Source organism: Ranitomeya variabilis, chromosome 1, assembly GCF_051348905.1.
Source record: "Ranitomeya variabilis isolate aRanVar5 chromosome 1, aRanVar5.hap1, whole genome shotgun sequence".
NCBI lineage: Eukaryota > Metazoa > Chordata > Amphibia > Anura > Dendrobatidae > Ranitomeya > Ranitomeya variabilis.
The window spans coordinates 1036191042-1036210374 of record NC_135232.1 but is presented as its reverse complement, the minus strand read 5'-3'; the positions used below and the strand labels follow the sequence as shown (position 1 = coordinate 1036210374).

Here is a 19333-nt window from a genome sequence, read left to right as displayed (position 1 = left end):
TCGCAGAGCTGCAACGCTGAATGATGATGTCATTCCGCTGCTGGCCAGGGGTCCCCCAGAGCCTTGGGGCCGGATAAACTGGTCAGATTGCTCTCATTATTAGCCGCCCTGCAGGAGCCCCAGTACAGCCACACCGGATGAACCGGTGGTATGTCCGCCCATGCTCCTTTCCTCAACCCTCAATCTACTAAAATGCTTGTGCATGCCCTCATCATCTCCCACCTCGACTACTGCAACATCCTCCAATGTGGCCTCCCTGCTAACACTCTTGCACCTCTCTAGTCCATCCTTAACTCCGCTGTCCGACTAATTCATCTCTCTCCTCGCTACTCCTCCGCTTCTCCCCTCTGCAAATCTCTTCACTGGCTCCCATTCCCACAGCGTATCCAGTTCAAATTACTAATACTGACCTACAAAGCCATCCATATCCTGTCTCCTCCATATATCTTTAAACTAATCTCCTGATATCTCCCCTCACGTAATCTCCAGTCCTACCAAGACCTCCTTCTCTCCTCCACACTTATTCGCTCCTCACCCAATCGCCTCCAAGACTTCTCCTGAATATCCCCCATCCTCTGGAATTCTGTGTTCCAACACATCTGACTATCAACCACATTTGGATCCTTCAGACAGAACCAGAAAACCCACCTCTTCAGGAAAGCTTACAGCCTGCAATGACCCTGCTGCCTCCTCACCACTACCGGAGCCACCGCCTCATGAACACCGGAGCTGCTGCAACCAGTCAACCTACTGTCTCCTTCCCCATAATCCTGTAGAATGTAAGCCCACAAGGGCAGGGTCCTCTCCCCTCTGTATCAGTCTGTTATTGTTAGTTTGCTTACTGTAAGTGATATCTGTAATTTGTATGTAACCCCTTCTCATGTACAGTACCATGAAATCAATGGTGCAATATAAATAAATAATAATAATTTACTCAGGTCCTTTTGTATAACTTTACATATAACGTGAAAATATTTAACGTGACCATAAGCAATAACAAGAGGCATCTGGAAAGGCACAAAAATGGTTCACAGTGCTATAAATTGCTTCATTTACATTGTGTCGCATATGTTGGACAGCCCACCCTTGCCCCTGAGAGAAGGTTGCTATGCGGGTCTGGTATCTAACAGAGGAACAGCGGCACCTGGGCCCAATCATGCAGGCGTGGTCGCCCCAAACACATGTTTCCCATTTAAGTTAATTTTGCAATAGTCAAGTTTCAGACGTCATCTTGGGACCACAGCTTGTTACTGCTGTTTGGTTTCTGCTCACTTAGAACTCGAGTGGCCAACACATGCTCGGTGATGAGGCTGCACGGTGAAAAAGGAGACTACTAATTGGAGACTTTCCATACAAGCTGCTCTGCTTTATGGTCGATCAGGTTTCAGCATGAACAGTATGTGCAGTGGTGTAACTACAGTACGATGGGCCCTGGGGCAAAATATGGACCTGGGCCCCCCACTGCATGTTGGTCAGATCAAAGGGCCCCTGAAGCGTTCTAAATCCTGTAAAGACATACGTATTCGCCCCCCCCTTCATTATATAGTAATGTCCCCCATCCTGGGCCCCTACTAGGTCTCTGTCAGTCCATTCTGGGCCCCTTCCAGGTCTCTGTATCAGTCCATTCTGGGCCCCTTCCAGGTCTCTGTGTCAGTACATTCTGGACCGCTTACAGGCATATATGTCCCCCAAGAAAACCAAAGAAGAGTGAACCACCCAATGGTATATTTAAAAAGTTAGAAATCGCTATTTGTACAATAATTTAAAAGAACAAATAAAAAGGGAAAGTTTTTACAGAGAATAACTGTGGTATCCCAGCTACATTCAAAATATAATAAATATAACAAGTCAGCTCCCAAGCGCCATGAGGAAACTCAGTGTTATAGGGCAGAGACAATATGAATATCATGCATGAATATTATTATTTATAGGACATTCCCTTATCACTTGGTTTGAAATTATTATCATGTAGATAATCCAATAGTGAGAAATGCAGTTAAATTCATTTAAAAGAATAGCACCACCTAGTGAGTAGAAAGTGAATCACATACTCATTTTGATAAAGTGCTAGTATGAATAGTCTACTCACCTTTCTCCGATCCCACATCGTGAAGTGTCCTCTATTGTAGATGTCGCAGAGGCCAGTAGCAAACATTTCTGTGCCTGCTATGGCAAAGCATAATAATACCATGGCACCATAATACCTGGCACGCCGACGTCAGTTGCCGGCCTCTGATTGGCCGGCAGTGTGTATTGCAGAGGGTCTCTACTTCAGAGGGTCTTTTAACTGCAATACGCTTCAGCTGAATGTGCATCCTCGGACACATATCCAGAGGAAGTAAGCGCTGACATCAGCAGGCCTCCCTCCTGCACGGGCCCGGTCGCACCCTCTGTGAGCACGATCGTTATGTCCCTGAGTATGTGATTTCATTAAAATAAGTAATTCATTTGCAATTTGAGATTTTTTTGCTAAAAATATAATATGCACATTATTCAATATTTTTGCATTAAGGCAAAGAAAAGTGTATTTCATACAGTTAACCCCTTAGTGATGAAGCCAATTTTGACCCTCATGACCAAGCCCCATTTTTCAATTTTGACATGAAAATGTAAGTGGTAATAACTTTAGAAAGGTTCCACATGTTCCTGTGATTCAGAGACTTTTTTCATGTCACTTTTTACCACTTTATATTACTGGTCAATTTAGGTTGATATGTTTTCCGTTGAAGAAAAAATTAAAAATGTTAACATTTTGGATGAACCCCTTTCCGGCATTTGACATACGAATACATCATGATAAGGATGGTGTTATCTCAATATGATGTACAGTTAGTTATGGTGATTATGTGGCCTCAGAAGCTGTGGCCGCACCATCACCACTGGGAACTCATCTTCACTGATAGTCAAACTCCTGCAGCAACAGTAAAAGGCCAGTATCAGCAGTGGCCCAGGCTCTTTAATCTTATAAATGCCACAATCAGTGATGTTTGCTAGATTTAAAAAGTGTGTGAATGAAGGGTCTCTCTCTCTCTCACCCCATCAGTGTTGAGTATGGTGGTACAGTGACCAAATATGCCCTGCCATGAGCAGGCTCTAACAGGCATCCTGCCCATGTGACACTTACAGGTCTAATACCCTGCAATACATACAGAGGGGTTTCTGCTGGTGGATCCTACCCGGTGTTTCTTGCCCTGTTGTCCCGCATTGGTAAGTGCTGCTCCTGACACTTTGACTTTGTGCTGTGGGTACGTTTCACTCACTAGCCAATTTGATAAACTGACTTTTGGCAGCCTTTCCTCCTTGCAACTTTGCATGCTGGCTATATGGGCAGTCTACATCGGGGGATACCCACTTCTTTTAATCATCCTTATGCACTTTATTAAATACTGGTTTATGTACACTGTATGCACTTCATGCTTGTTTAATGTTAACTCAATAAAATATTACTATTTTTAATTACCCATATGCTCCTTTGGTACTCCTTGTTCAACAACACATACAGTATGTATTGAAGGACATTAGGCAACAAATCAAGTTATAAAATAATCAAATTGCATAGCTGGACAAGGTAAAAAAATTACAAAAATTGGGGAAAATTTATATATATATATATATATATATATATATATATATATATATATATATATATATATAATCTCTAATATATAAAGCTGAATGTGTGTATGTGTGTATGTCCGGGATTGGCATCTGAACCGTCGCAGCTACAGCCACAAAATTTTGCAGTCACACGTCTGGACCCCGAGAGCGCCATAGGCTATGTTGTGAGGTGAAATTTTAACCCCGCGCTTTCCAATTCACCAAACAATTTTGCCCCTATCTACATAATGGGGAAAAAATGAAAGGAAAAGTGTTGGAGGCAAATTAACAGCTGCCAGATGTGAACAAGGGGGACTTAAAGAATGAGAGCGATGGCGCCAAAGAGTATATACTGTACAGTTGCTAAGGTGGGGCCCCGACATGGGATAATCACCACACACGGGGATATGAACACACACACAAAATGCGCCACACACTACCACGTGCTTGAACACATATACCACCCTCAGCGCACATTTCACCACACATACACCAACCTCGCCACATAAAAGTCGAAACACAAAAGTCGCCGCTCAAAACTCGCCACGCGCAAAACTCTCCACATGCAAAACTCGCCACACGTGCAAAACTCACCTCATGGAAAACTCGCCACACGCAAAACTTGCACACGCGGAAAAATTGCCACATGCACAAAAGTTGCAACACATGCAAAAGTTGCCTCACACAAAACTTGCACATACTCAAAAGGCACCACACATAAAACTTGCCACGCGCAAAACTCGCCATGCGCAAAACTTGCTGCACACAACTTGCTACACTAACCTGTCACATGCAACTCGACACACAAAAAGTTGCTACACGCATGTCGCCACACAAAACTCATCTCACAAAAGTCGCTACATGCATGTCGCCACACGCAACTCAACACACACAACTTGACACACGAAACTCGCCCTAAAACACACTCAAGTCTGGTATTATCCTTCAAAAATAAAAATCTGATTAATAAGCAGACAAACTACAAGAGCATCAAATGTACCATATAGGAATCCGGCAGCTGTCAGTCACATGACCAGTCTATTATGTGTATGTGTGAGCTAATATATACTGCCAGGGGGTGGGCTTACTGTTGGCTGGGGATTTATCAGGCTGCCAATTTAGCTTACAAATACTGAGGTAAAAATACTGACCAAATAACGTGTGAACGAGGTCTAATACAGGAGGAGATGACATACAGATATATACTATATACAGGAGGAGATGACACACAGGTATATACTATTTACAGGGGAGATGACACACAGGTATATACTATATACAGGAGGAGATGACACACAGATATATACTATATACAGGAGAGATGACACACAGGTATATACTATATAGAGGAGGAGATGACATACAGGTACATACTACATACAGGAGGAGATGACATACAGGTATATACTATATACAGGAGGAGATGACACACAGGTATATACTATATACAGGAGCAGATTACCTACAGGTATATAGTATATACAGGAGGAGATGACATACAGGTACAGTGGGGCAAAAAAGTATTTAGTCATTCAGCAATAGTGCAAGTTCCACCACTTAAAAAGATGAGAGGCGTCTGTAATTTACATCATAGGTAGACCTCAACTATGGGAGACAAACTGAGAATAAAAAATCCAGAAAATCACATTGTCTGTTTTTTTATCATTTTATTTGCATATTATGGTGGAAAATAAGTATTTGGTCAGAAACAAACAATCAAGATTTCTGGCTCTTACAGACCTGTAACTTCTTCTTTAAGAGTCTCCTCTTTCCCCCACTCATTACCTGTAGTAATGGCACCTGTTTAAACTTGTTATCAGTATAAAAAGACACCTGTGCACACCCTCAAACAGTCTGACTCCAAACTCCACTATGGTGAAGACCAAAGAGCTGTCAAAGGACACCAGAAACAAAATTGTAGCCCTGCACCAGGCTGGGAAGACTGAATCTGCAATAGCCAACCAGCTTGGAGTGAAGAAATCAACAGTGAGAGCAATAATTAGAAAATGGAAGACATTTAAGACCACTGATAATCTCCCTCGATCTGGGGCTCCACGCAAAATCCCACCCCGTGGGGTCAGAATGATCACAAGAACGGTGAGCAAAAATCCCAGAACCACGCGGGGGGACCTAGTGAATGAACTGCAGAGAGCTGGGACCAATGTAACAAGGCCTACCATAAGTAACACACTACGCCACCATGGACTCAGATCCTGCAGTGCCAGATGTGTCCCACTGCTTAAGCCAGTACATGTCCGGTCCCGTCTGAAGTTTGCTAGAGAGCATTTGGATGATCCAGAGGAGTTTTGGGAGAATGTCCTATGGTCTGATGAAACCAAACTGGAACTGTTTGGTAGAAACACAACTTGTCGTGTTTGGAGGAAAAAGAATACTGAGTTGCATCCATCAAACACCATACCTACTGTAAAGCATGGTGGTGGAAACATCATGCTTTGGGGCTGTTTCTCTGCAAAGGGGCCAGGACGACTGATCCGGGTACATGAAAGAATGAATGGGGCCATGTATCGTGAGATTTTGAGTGCAAACCTCCTTCCATCAGCAAGGGCATTGAAGATGAAACGTGGCTGGGTCTTTCAACATGACAATGATCCAAAGCACACCGCCAGGGCAACGAAGGAGTGGCTTCGTAAGAAGCATTTCAAGGTCCTGGAGTGGCCTAGCCAGTCTCCAGATCTCAACCCTATAGAAAACCTTTGGAGGGAGTTGAAAGTCCGTGTTGCCAAGCGAAAAGCCAAAAACATCACTGCTCTAGAGGAGATCTGCATGGAGGAATGGGCCAACATACCAACAACAGTGTGTGGCAACCTTGTGAAGACTTACAGAAAACGTTTGACCTCTGTCATTGCCAACAAAGGATATATTACAAAGTATTGAGATGAAATTTTCTTTCTGACCAAATACTTATTTTCCACCATAATATGCAAATAAAATGATAAAAAAACAGACAATGTGATTTTCTGGATTTTTTTTCTCAGTTTGTCTCCCATAGTTGAGGTCTACCTATGATGTAAATTACAGACGCCTCTCATCTTTTTAAGTGGTGGAACTTGAACTATTGCTGAATGACTAAATACTTTTTTGCCCCACTGTATATGCTATGTATAGGAGGAGATGACATACAGGTATATACTATATACAGGAGGAGATGACACACAGATATATACTATATATAGGTGAGATGACACACAGGTATATACTATATACAGGAGGAGATTACATACAGGTATATACTATATATAGGAGGAGATGACATACAGGTATATACTATATACAGGGGAGATGACACACAGCTGGTATATACTATATACAGGGGAGATGACATACAGGTATATACTATATACAGGAGATGACATACAGGTGTATACTATATATAAGGGAGATGACAAACATGTATATACTGAGGTGAAAATGAGAGGTGTGAGGTGAAAATGAAAAGGTGTGAGTGCAAAATGAGAGGAGTGAGGGAAAATAGTGGAGTCATCCGAAAATGACAGATGTGAGGTCGAAATGACAAGTGTTAGGGGGGAATGAGAGGAGTGAGGGGGAAAATAAGAGGAGTGAGGGGGAAAATGAGAGGTGTGAGGGAGAAAATGAGAGATGTGAGGGGGAAAATGAAAGATGTGATGGGGAAAATGAGAGGCGTGATGGGAAAATAAGAGAAGTGAGGTGCTATAACTAACCACAGATATTTACTATGCCCAGGCAACGCCGGGCTCTTCAGCTAGTATATATATATATATACAGTATATACTAGATGGTGGCCCGATTCTAACGCATCGGGTATTCTAGAATATGTATGTAGTTTATTTATGAAGTTATCAGAATAATGCAAGTTATACACAGGATTCAGCCGGCTGGGCGCGACCAATTAGCGAAGCGTGGTTCAAATTCCGCGCCAATTCGCGGCCGGACTGCGCCTGTCGCTGATTGGTCACGCCCGGCCACGAACAATCAGTGAAGCCAGGGCCTGCTCCAGGTTTTTGAGGGTCCCGGGCGAAAGAGTCTCAGTGGGCCCCCTCTTTAACACATACCACGATTCATGATGCACAGATACAGCAGAAAAATAGAGCACAGCCAAGTAGCATACAGCCCACGTAGTATACAACACAGCCCACGTAGTAAATAACACAGCCCACGTAGTATATAGCACAGCCCAAGTAGAATATTGCCCAGCCACGTAGTATATAGCACAGCCCCTGTAGTATATAGCACAGACACGTAGTATATTGCCCAGCCACGTAATATATAGCACAGCCCATGCAGTATATAACACAGGCCACGTAGTATAGAGCACAGCGATGTAGTATATTGCCCAGCCACGTAATATATACAACAGCCACATAGTATATAGCACAGAGAAGAAGTATATAACACAGCCCAGCCATGCAGTATCTAACACAGCCCACGTAGTATATATCAATGTGGGCACCATATCCCTGTTAAAAAAAAAGACTTAAAATAAAAAATAGTTATATACTCACCTTCCGTCGGCCCCCGGATCCAGCCCAGGTGTTTACTGATGCTCCTCGCGATGCTCCGGTCCCAAGAATGCATTGCGGTCTTGCGAGACCGCTACGGCATCATCTCACGAGACCGCAATGCATGGACCGGAGCATCGCGAGGAGCAGCGGGAAAGGCGATGGAAGGTGAGTATACAATGATTTTTTTATTTTGTTTATTATTTTTAACATTAGATCTTTTTACTATTGATGCTGCATAGGCAGCATCAATAGTAAAAAGTTGGTCACACGGGGTTAATAGCAACGTTAACGGACTGCGTTACACAGCCATTAACCCATAACGCAGCCATTAACCCTGTGTGAGCGCTGACTGGAGGGGGCACTAACAGAGAGTAGGAAGGGGCGAATTTGCGTCCGGACTGTGCCCGTCGCTGATTGGTCGCGGTCGCAGGCCACGCGACCAATCAGTGACGCAGGATTTCCGTAACAGACAGACAAACAGATGGAAGTACCCCTTAGACGATTATATATATAGATATCTATATATATTTACACACTGTGGTAGACTGGCTCACTCAGCTGCTCATAGAGGTAGACACAGGAATGCTGCCTCTTTAAATTTTCTACTGGTTTATTGAGGTACAGCATAAACCAGGACATGGTTAGCAACATAAACACAGCCTTTCTGGCCTAACGGGTAAACAAAACAAAACCAAATGGTACAGATTGTGTCGCTGCAGGGATTTGCCCGCTCAGGGACCAAACATAAAAAAAAGTTCCACTTTCCTTATCCTCAAACACATGTTGGAGCTCCCATCTCCAGTCACACCCAACACTGAATGAAACAGAAGGCTGTGTAATTATCCTCTGGACTCCACCCTGGGGTGGATATATGGTGAACAACCTCCCACACACTCATCAGCTGTTCACTAAAACCTAGCCCTAAACATGGCCGATTAACCCCTCTCAGTACTTAGTGTGCTGGTGCATTTTCCTAGGTTCATATAACTGAAGCTAGTAACCTCAATGATACATATCTACCCTCCAGTTCTTTGCCAGTGACTTTGTCACATATCTCCCCCACTACCCAAAGCCGGGCATTTTGGCACCTTCAGTCACCAGACAGGAAAGTCTAGTAAGGGCATCTGCGTTACCATGCAGCTTCCCAGGCATGTGCTCCACATGAAAGTTGAAGTCTTGGAGCCTTATAAATCATTTAGTCACCCGGGCATTCTTCGACTTCCTTTCCCTCATCCATCTCAGGGGCGCATGATCTGACACCAGCCTAAACTTCCGGCCTAACAGGTAGTACCTCAGGGTGTCACTTGCCCATTTGATGGCCATGCATTCTTTTTCTACAATGCCGTAGTTTTTCTCATCAGATCAAGAGGATATATTGGTGCCCTCTAGCAGACTTAACTAGTGGCCTGACAAGGTCCATTGCAATCTGGTCAAATAGGACATCTATTACGGGTAACTGCACTAGGGGACTGCAAAAGCGGGAAACGGGAGCAGTTAGCTGACAGGACAGGACGGGCAATAACTATCAATCTCTTGGTGATACCCAGGCCAGTAGAACCTTTGAAGTACCCACTTTTGGGTTCTGTCTACGCCCAGTTACCCACCCAAGACATGAGAATGGGTCAGGTCTAGTACCCTATGCCTATAGCTAGCAGCTGCTGCAATACTTTCCATCTCAGTTTAGTGACTCGATATAGCAAATCCTCATTGAATGCGAAATTTGGAAATCAGGCGTCGGCACCCAGCTCTTGGGCAACCACATTTACTACAGTAATATTGTCCCATGCCCCTTTCAATGTAAGGTCCTCCAATTAAGGAGTCCCAAAATTCTCCCCAGAAAGCTCCAACTCAGAAATCTCGGCCTCATGGGTCACTGTCTTGTCCTCATCACTAGCAAGGACACGCAAGGGGAACTCATCTGCCTCTGATGGGGATTCTTCATGGTTGAATGGACTCTTATCTGAGTAACTTGGCTCCTCTGCCTTTCGCCACAAGTCCTAGAACAAGCTAAAATCCCTCCCTATTATTACTGGGTGTATCAGGTCTTTTACTACTCCGACCTCATGGGACTCAGTTCCATACTTAATTTTTATTGTCCCTTTAGCAATGGGCTAGTCCTTAGTGTCCCTGTGAATACAGCGGATGCACACAAATTTCCTGGGGATCAACTGGTGGTGTAGTGGGGCCCTTACCAGGGTCACCAAACTCCCCAAGTCCAAAGAGTCCAGATACCAGTACCCCATTTATTGTCATGGGACACGCCTGTGGCCCCTCACCAAGCTGACAGTCCAAACTGCAGGCTGGATAGGCTTAATAGGAGCAGTGCCTCCCTACGCTGCATTCCATATAATCGGTGGACATAGGATAAAGGATGACTATATGCCCAGGACTGTGACATCTCCAAAAACTTAAGTCCTTTCCAGCGGAATTGGCAACCTCTATATTACCCTTCTTTTGAGAGTCAAGCTCTTTCTGGGTACCCCAGTAAGTGGATACAACACCGCCTGGTTTCCGTAGAACTTCTCTACCACCTGGTATCTTTCCACTAGGCGATCCAGGTAGTCTGCATTCCGGGGGTCTCACTGGACATTCCAAGTCTGCACTGGCCTAGGAAGGGAGTAGGTGAATCTGTCCATAACTACTCGCTTGACCATCTGGACTGGGGGGAGGACTCCAGCTGCAAGTACTTCTGTTCCAGATGTAGGTCGAACAACTAGGAGTGAGGGGGTTTGTCTGAGTAATACGACCAGTGGTGAATCCTTTGGGTCCTGTGAGGCAGTCACAGGTAGGGGTCGCTGTGTGTTCTCCCCAGGTTGTGAATGGAGACAGATGAAGTCCATAGGTGTGCATGGCAGTCACGGATTTCCGGTCCGGGTTTCCATGTGGCTGAAAGCCACAGGTTTGTTTGTTAAAAACCCTGCAGTAAGGGGTATGGGTGTGTCAGGTGCAGTGTCAGTCTGAAGTGGGCTGATGTGCAGAGCAGAGGCCTGCAGAGCGCTGGCTGTGTGTGTGTGAAGCAGCACAGGCCAGCGGAGCCAGCAGCTATGGAAGCTGAATAGCCTGGCAGCCGCAGCGTACGCAGCGATGCACGTCATCCATGGTGGCTGGTCTCGGATGTGGACAGTTCTGTGCCCGGAGGTGGATGTCCTGTACCGGAAAGTGGACTGGCATGTGTAACGATTGCAAACAGGTGGATATGGTGCTCGGCTGCTATCCATAGGATATCCTGGGCTGAGTATGGCTGTGTGAGTAAATTGTCTGTGATACAGCAGTGCAGGGTACCCAAGGGACCTAGTCAGAGGAGGACTGGCATGTGTAGTGTCTGCAACATGTGAAGCTGTGTTTGGAGACTGTAATATGGCATGCGGTATCCCCACAGATACTGGACAAGGAGAGATCCGGCATGTTTAGGGACTGCAACCTGAAAGCCATATGATGTGTAGTGTTATGAAACGGGCACTGAGACGAGATGCAACTGTGTGTATTGAACTTTGATGACATGTACTATAAAATGCTATGAACCTTAATGTGTGAAGTAACACATTAAAGAGACTTTTGTGTTTTCACTTTGTGGGTCACTGCCTCTTCACTGCGAACGGTGCAACCGCAGCATTACAGTCCAAACAGACATAGTCATCCCTGAGCGTGCCAGTATCTCAGTTTTTAATTTGGTATACTCCTGTGCATCCTGTAAGGCCAGGTCATAATAAGCCTTTTGGGGTACACTAGTTAAATTGGGGGCCAGCATCTCCGCCCACTGCTCCAGTGGCAGCTTATCCCACTCTGCTACCCTTTCGAATACAGTCAAAAATGCCTCAACATCATCATCTGGGGCCTTCCAGACGTATGAGCCACCACCTAGACTAGGACAATCTCTATTACATAATTATTTCTTTTACAATATGATGTCAGCTATTAATTACAACTGGGGCCTGCTAGTGATGGTGTGGGTACAGCTTTATTGCCTGCACCTGTAATGTGGCGCAAGGCTGTAGCTCTGGATGAGGTTCTCGTCTCTTACCTCTCAGCACATTACATGAAGCTGGAGGCCGTGGCTACGCTCTTGCAGGCAGCATGTTACCGATGGCTTTGGTTGGCCAGGACCAGATACTGAGGACTTCAATGAGGGAGACCACCAGTCGAAGATAAACTTTTTACTCAATGATAACTTTGTGAGGATTATGTACAGTAAGTAGACGGTACAAGTTATAAAGATTTCCTTCACAAACCTAAGAATTTTCCCACACAGTCTCAATCCCTTTCTCGTTACTCGTTTGTTCTCTGTCTCCATTGTTTCACTATCCTTCACCACAACCCAGCTCAGTACTACAGTCCAGTTAGCAAAAACCCTATTCTGACCCTGCGTTTCCGAGTCTTCTTCCACTCAAATTAACTATGTTGCCAGTATGGCAGGTCCTTAGCATCTCTACTAATAACACCTTGGAACTCCAGCCAGGGGCAATCCGTTTGTCTCACGTTCTCTGTCCCGTCTTGGCCCATTACCTTTCTGAGCTATAAACTCGGGGCAGTACTACTAGGTGTCCTCTCACAAGGCCCATCTCCAGTTGAACACTCTGTCCTTCTGTCAGTTTTTCTTTCCTCTTTACTCCCGTTTACGCTACCCACAGTCTTGGTCCCTCCTCATTTAAGGACACCCACATCATGCAGCACTGCTTACTGTCCAGACCTTAGGTCTGCTTCAGATGCACACTGGGCCGTGTTCTTCAAGAGGGAACGTGGGCAGAATGTTCATCTCCTTACACACCATCACCACAAGGATTAAATGGGTTTTCAAGCCTGGACAACCCCTTTAAGGACATAATCATCATATTACTAATGTAATATAACATCTAAATCATCAAGATAGTTAAGGCTTACAAACTTGAAGATCTATTAACAATTTTCAATCCATCCATGACAAATTTACAAAACAGCGCTGCAACGGCAGGAATCAAATTCACTTACCCCCTGTCAGACTTTGCTGCTGCTTCTTATTCCTCGTTTGTTACTCCTTTCTTCTGTTGGTTTTTCTATGTTCTGTTCAGTTAAGCAGCACTGTAACACAGATCTGCTATGAGTCAGGGGCCAAGAATGTTTTGGATTATCCAAATTTACAGGGAATACAATAAAAGCAGAACGTGAATCAGACGTTCCAAAATGTGCGACAAGAACGAGTAACCAAATCAAATTAAACCATAGATCAAATGCATGCATGAATTTAGGAGAGGTGGCGTAACTATGGTGAAAGGGTTGGGAGGCTGTACAGTGGTCACTTTGCTCTCTTGTCGTTTTAACCCTTTGATGCCTATCATGCAGATGCTCTTATAGTTCTATTAACTCGTGACAGCAGTGCTTTAAAGAGAACTTGTCTATTTTTTCTTGTTGATGTGTAAGTGTATGATCCATAATTACAGTTTTTTTCTTCCAAAAATTTAGTTTATTTCTAAAATATCAATAATAAAAGTCTATATTTTACACTAATTAGTAAATCTATCAGGGCAAGAGACTTTGCCAGCAGCCATTCTTGCCCCAGGTCTTGAAAAATGGGCTAATTTCTGTTTTGACATTCTATTTGTTTGTTCAGTTTTGAGGAACAGAAAAATGAAATAAAAGTAAAAAATCAGAAGCAGAGGGTGAGGGACACCAGGGATGATAATGGGGTTCGTCTGGTTTCCATTTAGTGTCAGTTTTTAGAACAGTAGAAAAAGTGCAGAATGCAGAACTCCATATTCCTTTTGAAAAATGGTCTCAAAACAACCCAGACGGATCCCATAATAATCGATGGGATCAGTTATGCAACAGATCTGTTTTTAACATTAATTCCATTTGTGTATTCCTAAATGACAAATACATCTAGTGTGAATATAGCCTTTGATTTTCCTGTGTTATTTATTTATTTTTTTTTAGAAAAAAAGATCAATTATTTTTCCCCAGAAAGAGCACTACTCTTGTTCATGAATTTTACCTGGCCTTGCAGCTTAGGGTTAAATGGGAATCTGTCAGCAGTTTTTTTACTATGTTATCTGAGATCAGCACCGTATTGGACAGCTTGGTGCAGTTTTGATAAACGCACAATTTTCTCTGCTGTGGATGTAGCAGTACTATGAATGCTGAGCTGTCTGTAACCCCGCCCATACCACTGTGCACACTGTACATTTTTATCAAGCAGCCAATCACTGATGGGGGCGGGGTTACACAGATAAGCTGGACTGCCTGGCATGTGACACCTAGTCCTGCAGTGATAATCTCCTGCTGATAAAACACTGAAAATATTCAAACTATCAGATTTGCTGGCACTACATTTTGCTGCTCTCAGCATAATAGCAACATCCTGCTGACAGATTCATTTTAACTTTATGTGTTAATTATTTATCAGAATAAGCAGTAAAAATACTGATGTGAAAATTATTAGGATATATATAAAAATAAATATTAGCCTGTCCTTAGTAAAAAGTTAATAAACAAATGAAAGGCTTTGTTTCATGTCTTTCATGCCACCCACTTAGTTCTTGATAGTTTCTAAAAAGTGTCTAAATTCCAAAAGGGCAGAAGAAAGTAAATTACGACATGGAACTATCATTTCATCCATTTTGCAACAGAATTCTCAAGTGTTCTTCCTAGTGGTTCTGACTCGGAGTGTGTAAAGCACATGTGGACTAAAATGATAGGAACCAACAAAAGTTACACAGTAGTACAAATTGCCCATGTAAGAGCGCATTCACACTGCATCTTCATTAGGGTCGCATGATTTCCTGATGCATTTTTCCAATAGATAGCCTTTGCTCTATGCCAATAAATGGGCTTTATATGGCATTTCTCTACCATAGATTCCCATATAAAAATATAAATATTTATATATATTGCTTGTGTCTGTATAGAATAATCATACGGCAAACATGTGACAAATGCAGCAGCAAGTCAGGTTTGCAGAATGGGATGATATTGGAAATATAAGTCACGTCATACTTACATGTTTGCGGTGTCTGCTCATATAGTAACGTGCGCATCCAGCCTGCCGTTATGATCAGCACATCCTCGGTCTTAGCTCTCTCACAAGAAATAATAACAGTGACAGATCACAAAACGATCTGCGTCTTCCCCGTAATGGAGATCTATGGGATGGTTTAAGGGCTCAGGCATCCTGTTATGCAATATTTGCCTCATGCAGCCAAGACAGATGAAATAACAGAATCCAAGAAGATTAAAACGCCGCTGAGAATTGAGGCCTCCTAGTGTTGTGAAACATGATCATAAAGTGAATGCAATCCGCGTGTGCTAAAAAGGAAACATTTCTGTGTTCAAACTATTTTGCCGATTCCTAATCTTTATCTATCAAATATCTATCTCCTACTATATGATTGATACGTTGGGCCAAGTTATAAATATATGGCGAGCCACCATGTGATCATTTCATACTGCGTGCAGGACAACCTCTTTACAACTTTGAACCCAGCCATTAACTTTACTCATATTGGCTCCTTGATATCCCCTATGGGAGACAGCTGACAGTGACACATTTTTTGGAAAGTCAAATAAAGATAACTAACAGAGGAGCTCAGGCAGACATTATGGAGGTCATATGTTGGTTTCTGTTGTCAGAACCTGTAAGCATACAATACAAGAACATTTCCAAAAAAAGTCATTGGACCTTCTCCCAGTGTCAATAAACATGCTTGGCCAGTTTGAACAACTGTAATGGCCACTGCAGATCTAATATAAACTACATGGACAAAAGTATTGGGACACTTAATAATTAATTTCAGCTTTTTTTTATTCAGTCCATGAAGCTTTATGGTATGGGTTTCCATGATCAAGAAGCTCCATTTGTGTCGGCGCACCTGGTGAGGTGGACTCTCCAAGCCCCGAGTCTGGGTGGGCACACGGGCCACAGACATTGGTACAGCAGGCAGGTAAGGCCTGAACAACTGTAAATTTTAGAGGATGGATAATGCTATCTGGGTTGGCCTAAGGTTTTTCAGGGGTTGGCGTGTTCCCACTGTTATTTCCAGCAAAAAGTGGAAACCATTTGGGGAAGGCCTTTTCTGTTCCCCATGACTGTGCCCCAGTGCACTAAGCAAGCCCCATAAAAGCATGTTTGGGAGTATTTATTGTGGAAGAACTTGACTGGTCACATAGATCAACCTTATCAAACACCTTTGGGATGAACCATAATGGAGATTGCGAGTCACAACTTCTTGTCCAAAAGCATTTCCTGACCTCACAAATGAATGGATAGGCTCTAAAATCTTATGGAAAACCTTACCGGACCGCCCGCCCGCCCGCCCAGGCGAGTATAATCTAACCTCTTTTTCTCATCTTTCACGATACATTGGGGGCTTATCTCCAGCATTACACGGCCAATTTTTACAATTCTGACCACTGTCACTTTATGAGGTCATAACTCTGAAACGCTTCAACGGATCCTGGCGATTCTGACATTGTTTTCTCGTGACATATTGTACTTCATGATAGTGGTAAAACTTCTTCGATATGACTTGCATTTATTTGTGAAAAAAACAAAAATTATGAAAATATAGCAATTTTCAAATTTTTCGTTTTTATGCCCTTAAATTAGAGAGTTATATCACATAATATAGTTAATAAACAACATTTCCCACATGTCTGCTTTACATCAGCACAATTTTGGAAACATAATTTTTTTTTGTTAGGGAGTTATAAGGGTTAAAAGTTGACCAGCGATTTCTCATTTTTGCAACAAAATTTGCAAAACCATTTTTTTTACGGACCACCTCACACTTGAAGTGACTTTGAGGGGTCTACATGACAGAAAATGTCCAAAAGTGACACCATTCTAAAAACTGCACCCCTCAAGGTACTCTAAACCACATTCAAAAAGTTTATTAACCCTTCAGGTGCTTCACAGGAATTTTTGGAATGTTTAAAAAAAATTGAACATTTAACTTTTTTTTCACAAAATTTTTACTTCAGATCCAATTTGTTTTATTTTACCAAGGGTAACAGGAGAAATTGGACCAAAAAAGTGGTTGTACAATTTGTCCTGAGTACGCCGATACCCCACATGTTGGGGTAAACCATTGATTGGGCACATGACAGAGCTCGGAAGGGAAGGAGCGCCATTTGACTTTTCAATGCAAAATTGGCTGGAATTGAGATCGGAACCCATGTCGTGTTTGGAGAGCCCCTGACGTGCCTAAACAGTGGAAACCCCCCACAAGTGACCCCATATTTGAAACTAGACCCCCCACGGAACTTATCTAGATGTGTTGTGAGAACTTTGAACCAACAAGTGTTTCACTACAGTTTATCACGCAGAGCCGCGAAAATAAAAAATATATTTTTTTCCACGAAAATTATATTTTAGCCCCCATGTTTTTATTTTCCCAAGGGTAAGGCTGGTTTCACACTTGCGTTTTTATCTGCATGCGTTTTTAAAAAAAACGCATGTGTGAAAAAACGCATGTAATCGCGGTAAAACGCATGCGTTTTTTAGACGCATGCGTTTTTATAGAAAAACACAAGAAAACAAGAAAAAACCAAAAAACCCTAACCCTAACCCTACCCCTTCCCCTAACCTGAAATACGTGGCACTGAAATACGTGGCACTGAAATACGTTTATATACGTATATACGTATATACGTATATAAGTGCCACGATATTTCAGTGGCCACGTATATAAGTGCCACGTATATAAGTGCCACGTATATAAGTGCCACGTATATAAGTGCCACGTATATAAGTGCCACGTATTTCATGTACATGCCAAGATATTTAAGTGCCACGTATATAAGTGCCACGTATTTAAGTGCCATGTATTTAAGTGCCACGTATTTAAGTGCCACGTATTTCACGTAAATGCCACGATATTTCAGTGCCACGTATTTCACTGAAATATCGTGGCACTTAAATACGTGGCACTGAAATATCGTGGCACTGAAATATCGTGGCACTGAAATACGTGGCACTGAAATACGTGGCACTGAAATACTACGTGGCACTATGACTGTCAGAAAATGTTCATTAAACGGTTAGGGATGAGTTTAGGGTTAGGGTTTGGATCCCTTTATCACCTTGATGGTGGTGGGTGACTTTTCAGTGTGTGTTCTGGTTTTTTTCTATAAAAACGCATGCGTTTTTAACGCAAACAAACGCGTTGAGATCGGACGCCATGTCGCGTTTGGAGAGCCCCTGATGTGCCTAAACAGTGAAAACTCCCCAATTCTAACTGAAACCCTAACCCCAACCCTAACCCTAGTCCTAACCCTAGCGCTACTTTCACACTAGCGTTTTTTTGCATACGTCGCAATGCGTCGTTTTGGCGAAAAAACGCATCCTGCAAAGTCATCTGCAGGATGCATTTTTTCCCCATAGACTAACATTAGCAACGTATTGACACACGTCGCAAGCGTCGTGCGACGGTTGCGTCGTGTTGTGGCGGACCGCCGGCAGCAAAAAACGTTACATGTAACTTTTTTTGTGCTGACGGTCCACCATTTCCGACCGCGCATGCGCGGCTGGAACTCCGCCCCCACCTCCCCGCACCTCACAATGGGGCAGCGGATGCGTGGAAAAACAGCATCCGCTGCCCCCGTTGTGCGGCGCTTGCACAGTATGCGTCGGTATGTCGGGCCGACGCAGCGCGACGGCCCCGTACCGACGCTAGTGTGAAAGTAGCCTAACGGGAAAATGGAAATAAATATATTTTTTAAAATGTTATTATTTTTCCCTAACTAAGGGGGTGATGAAGGGGGATTTGATTTACTTTTATTAGGTTTTTTGGGCGGATTTTTATGATTGGCAGCCGTCACACACTAAAAGACGCTTTTTATTGCAAAAAATAGTTTTTGCGTTACCACATTTTGAGAGCTATAATTTTTCCATATTTTGGTCCACAGAGTCATGTGAGGTCTTGTTTTTTGCGGGACGAGTTAACGTTTTTATTGGTACCATTTTCGGGTACATGACATTTTTTGATCGCTTTTTATTCCGATTTTTGGGAGGCGGAATGAACAAAAACCAGCAATTCCTGAAATTCTTTTAGGGGGGGCGTTTATACCGTTCCGCGTTTGGTAAAAAGGATAAAGCAGTTTTATTCTTCGGGTCAGTACGATTACAGCGATACCTCATTTATGTAATTTTTTTATGTTTTGGCGCTTTTACACAATAAAAACTATTTTATATAAAAAAAAATTGTTTTTGCATCGCTTTATTCTGAGAGCTATAACTTTTTTATTTTTCTGCTGATGATGCTGTA

The 19333-nt window shown here is 43.1% G+C and overlaps 1 protein-coding gene across 2 annotated transcripts in view; it reads right to left on the bottom strand.

The window, feature by feature from the left end:
• FGL1 (fibrinogen like 1) overlaps nt 1-15220 on the bottom strand; it is an 88235-nt gene extending 73015 nt beyond the window's left edge. The window contains exons 1-2 of one of the 2 annotated variants that reach the window (XM_077279664.1): nt 15070-15220; nt 13065-13154 (exon numbers count right to left, since the gene is read on the bottom strand). The gene's annotated coding sequence lies outside the window, so the exon portion shown is untranslated. Of the gene's footprint in view, nt 1-12786; nt 12831-13064; nt 13155-15069 lie in introns of those variants that run through there. The other variant, XM_077279665.1, reaches the window with a different exon arrangement.
• Nucleotides 15221-19333: the final 4113 nt, after the last annotated feature.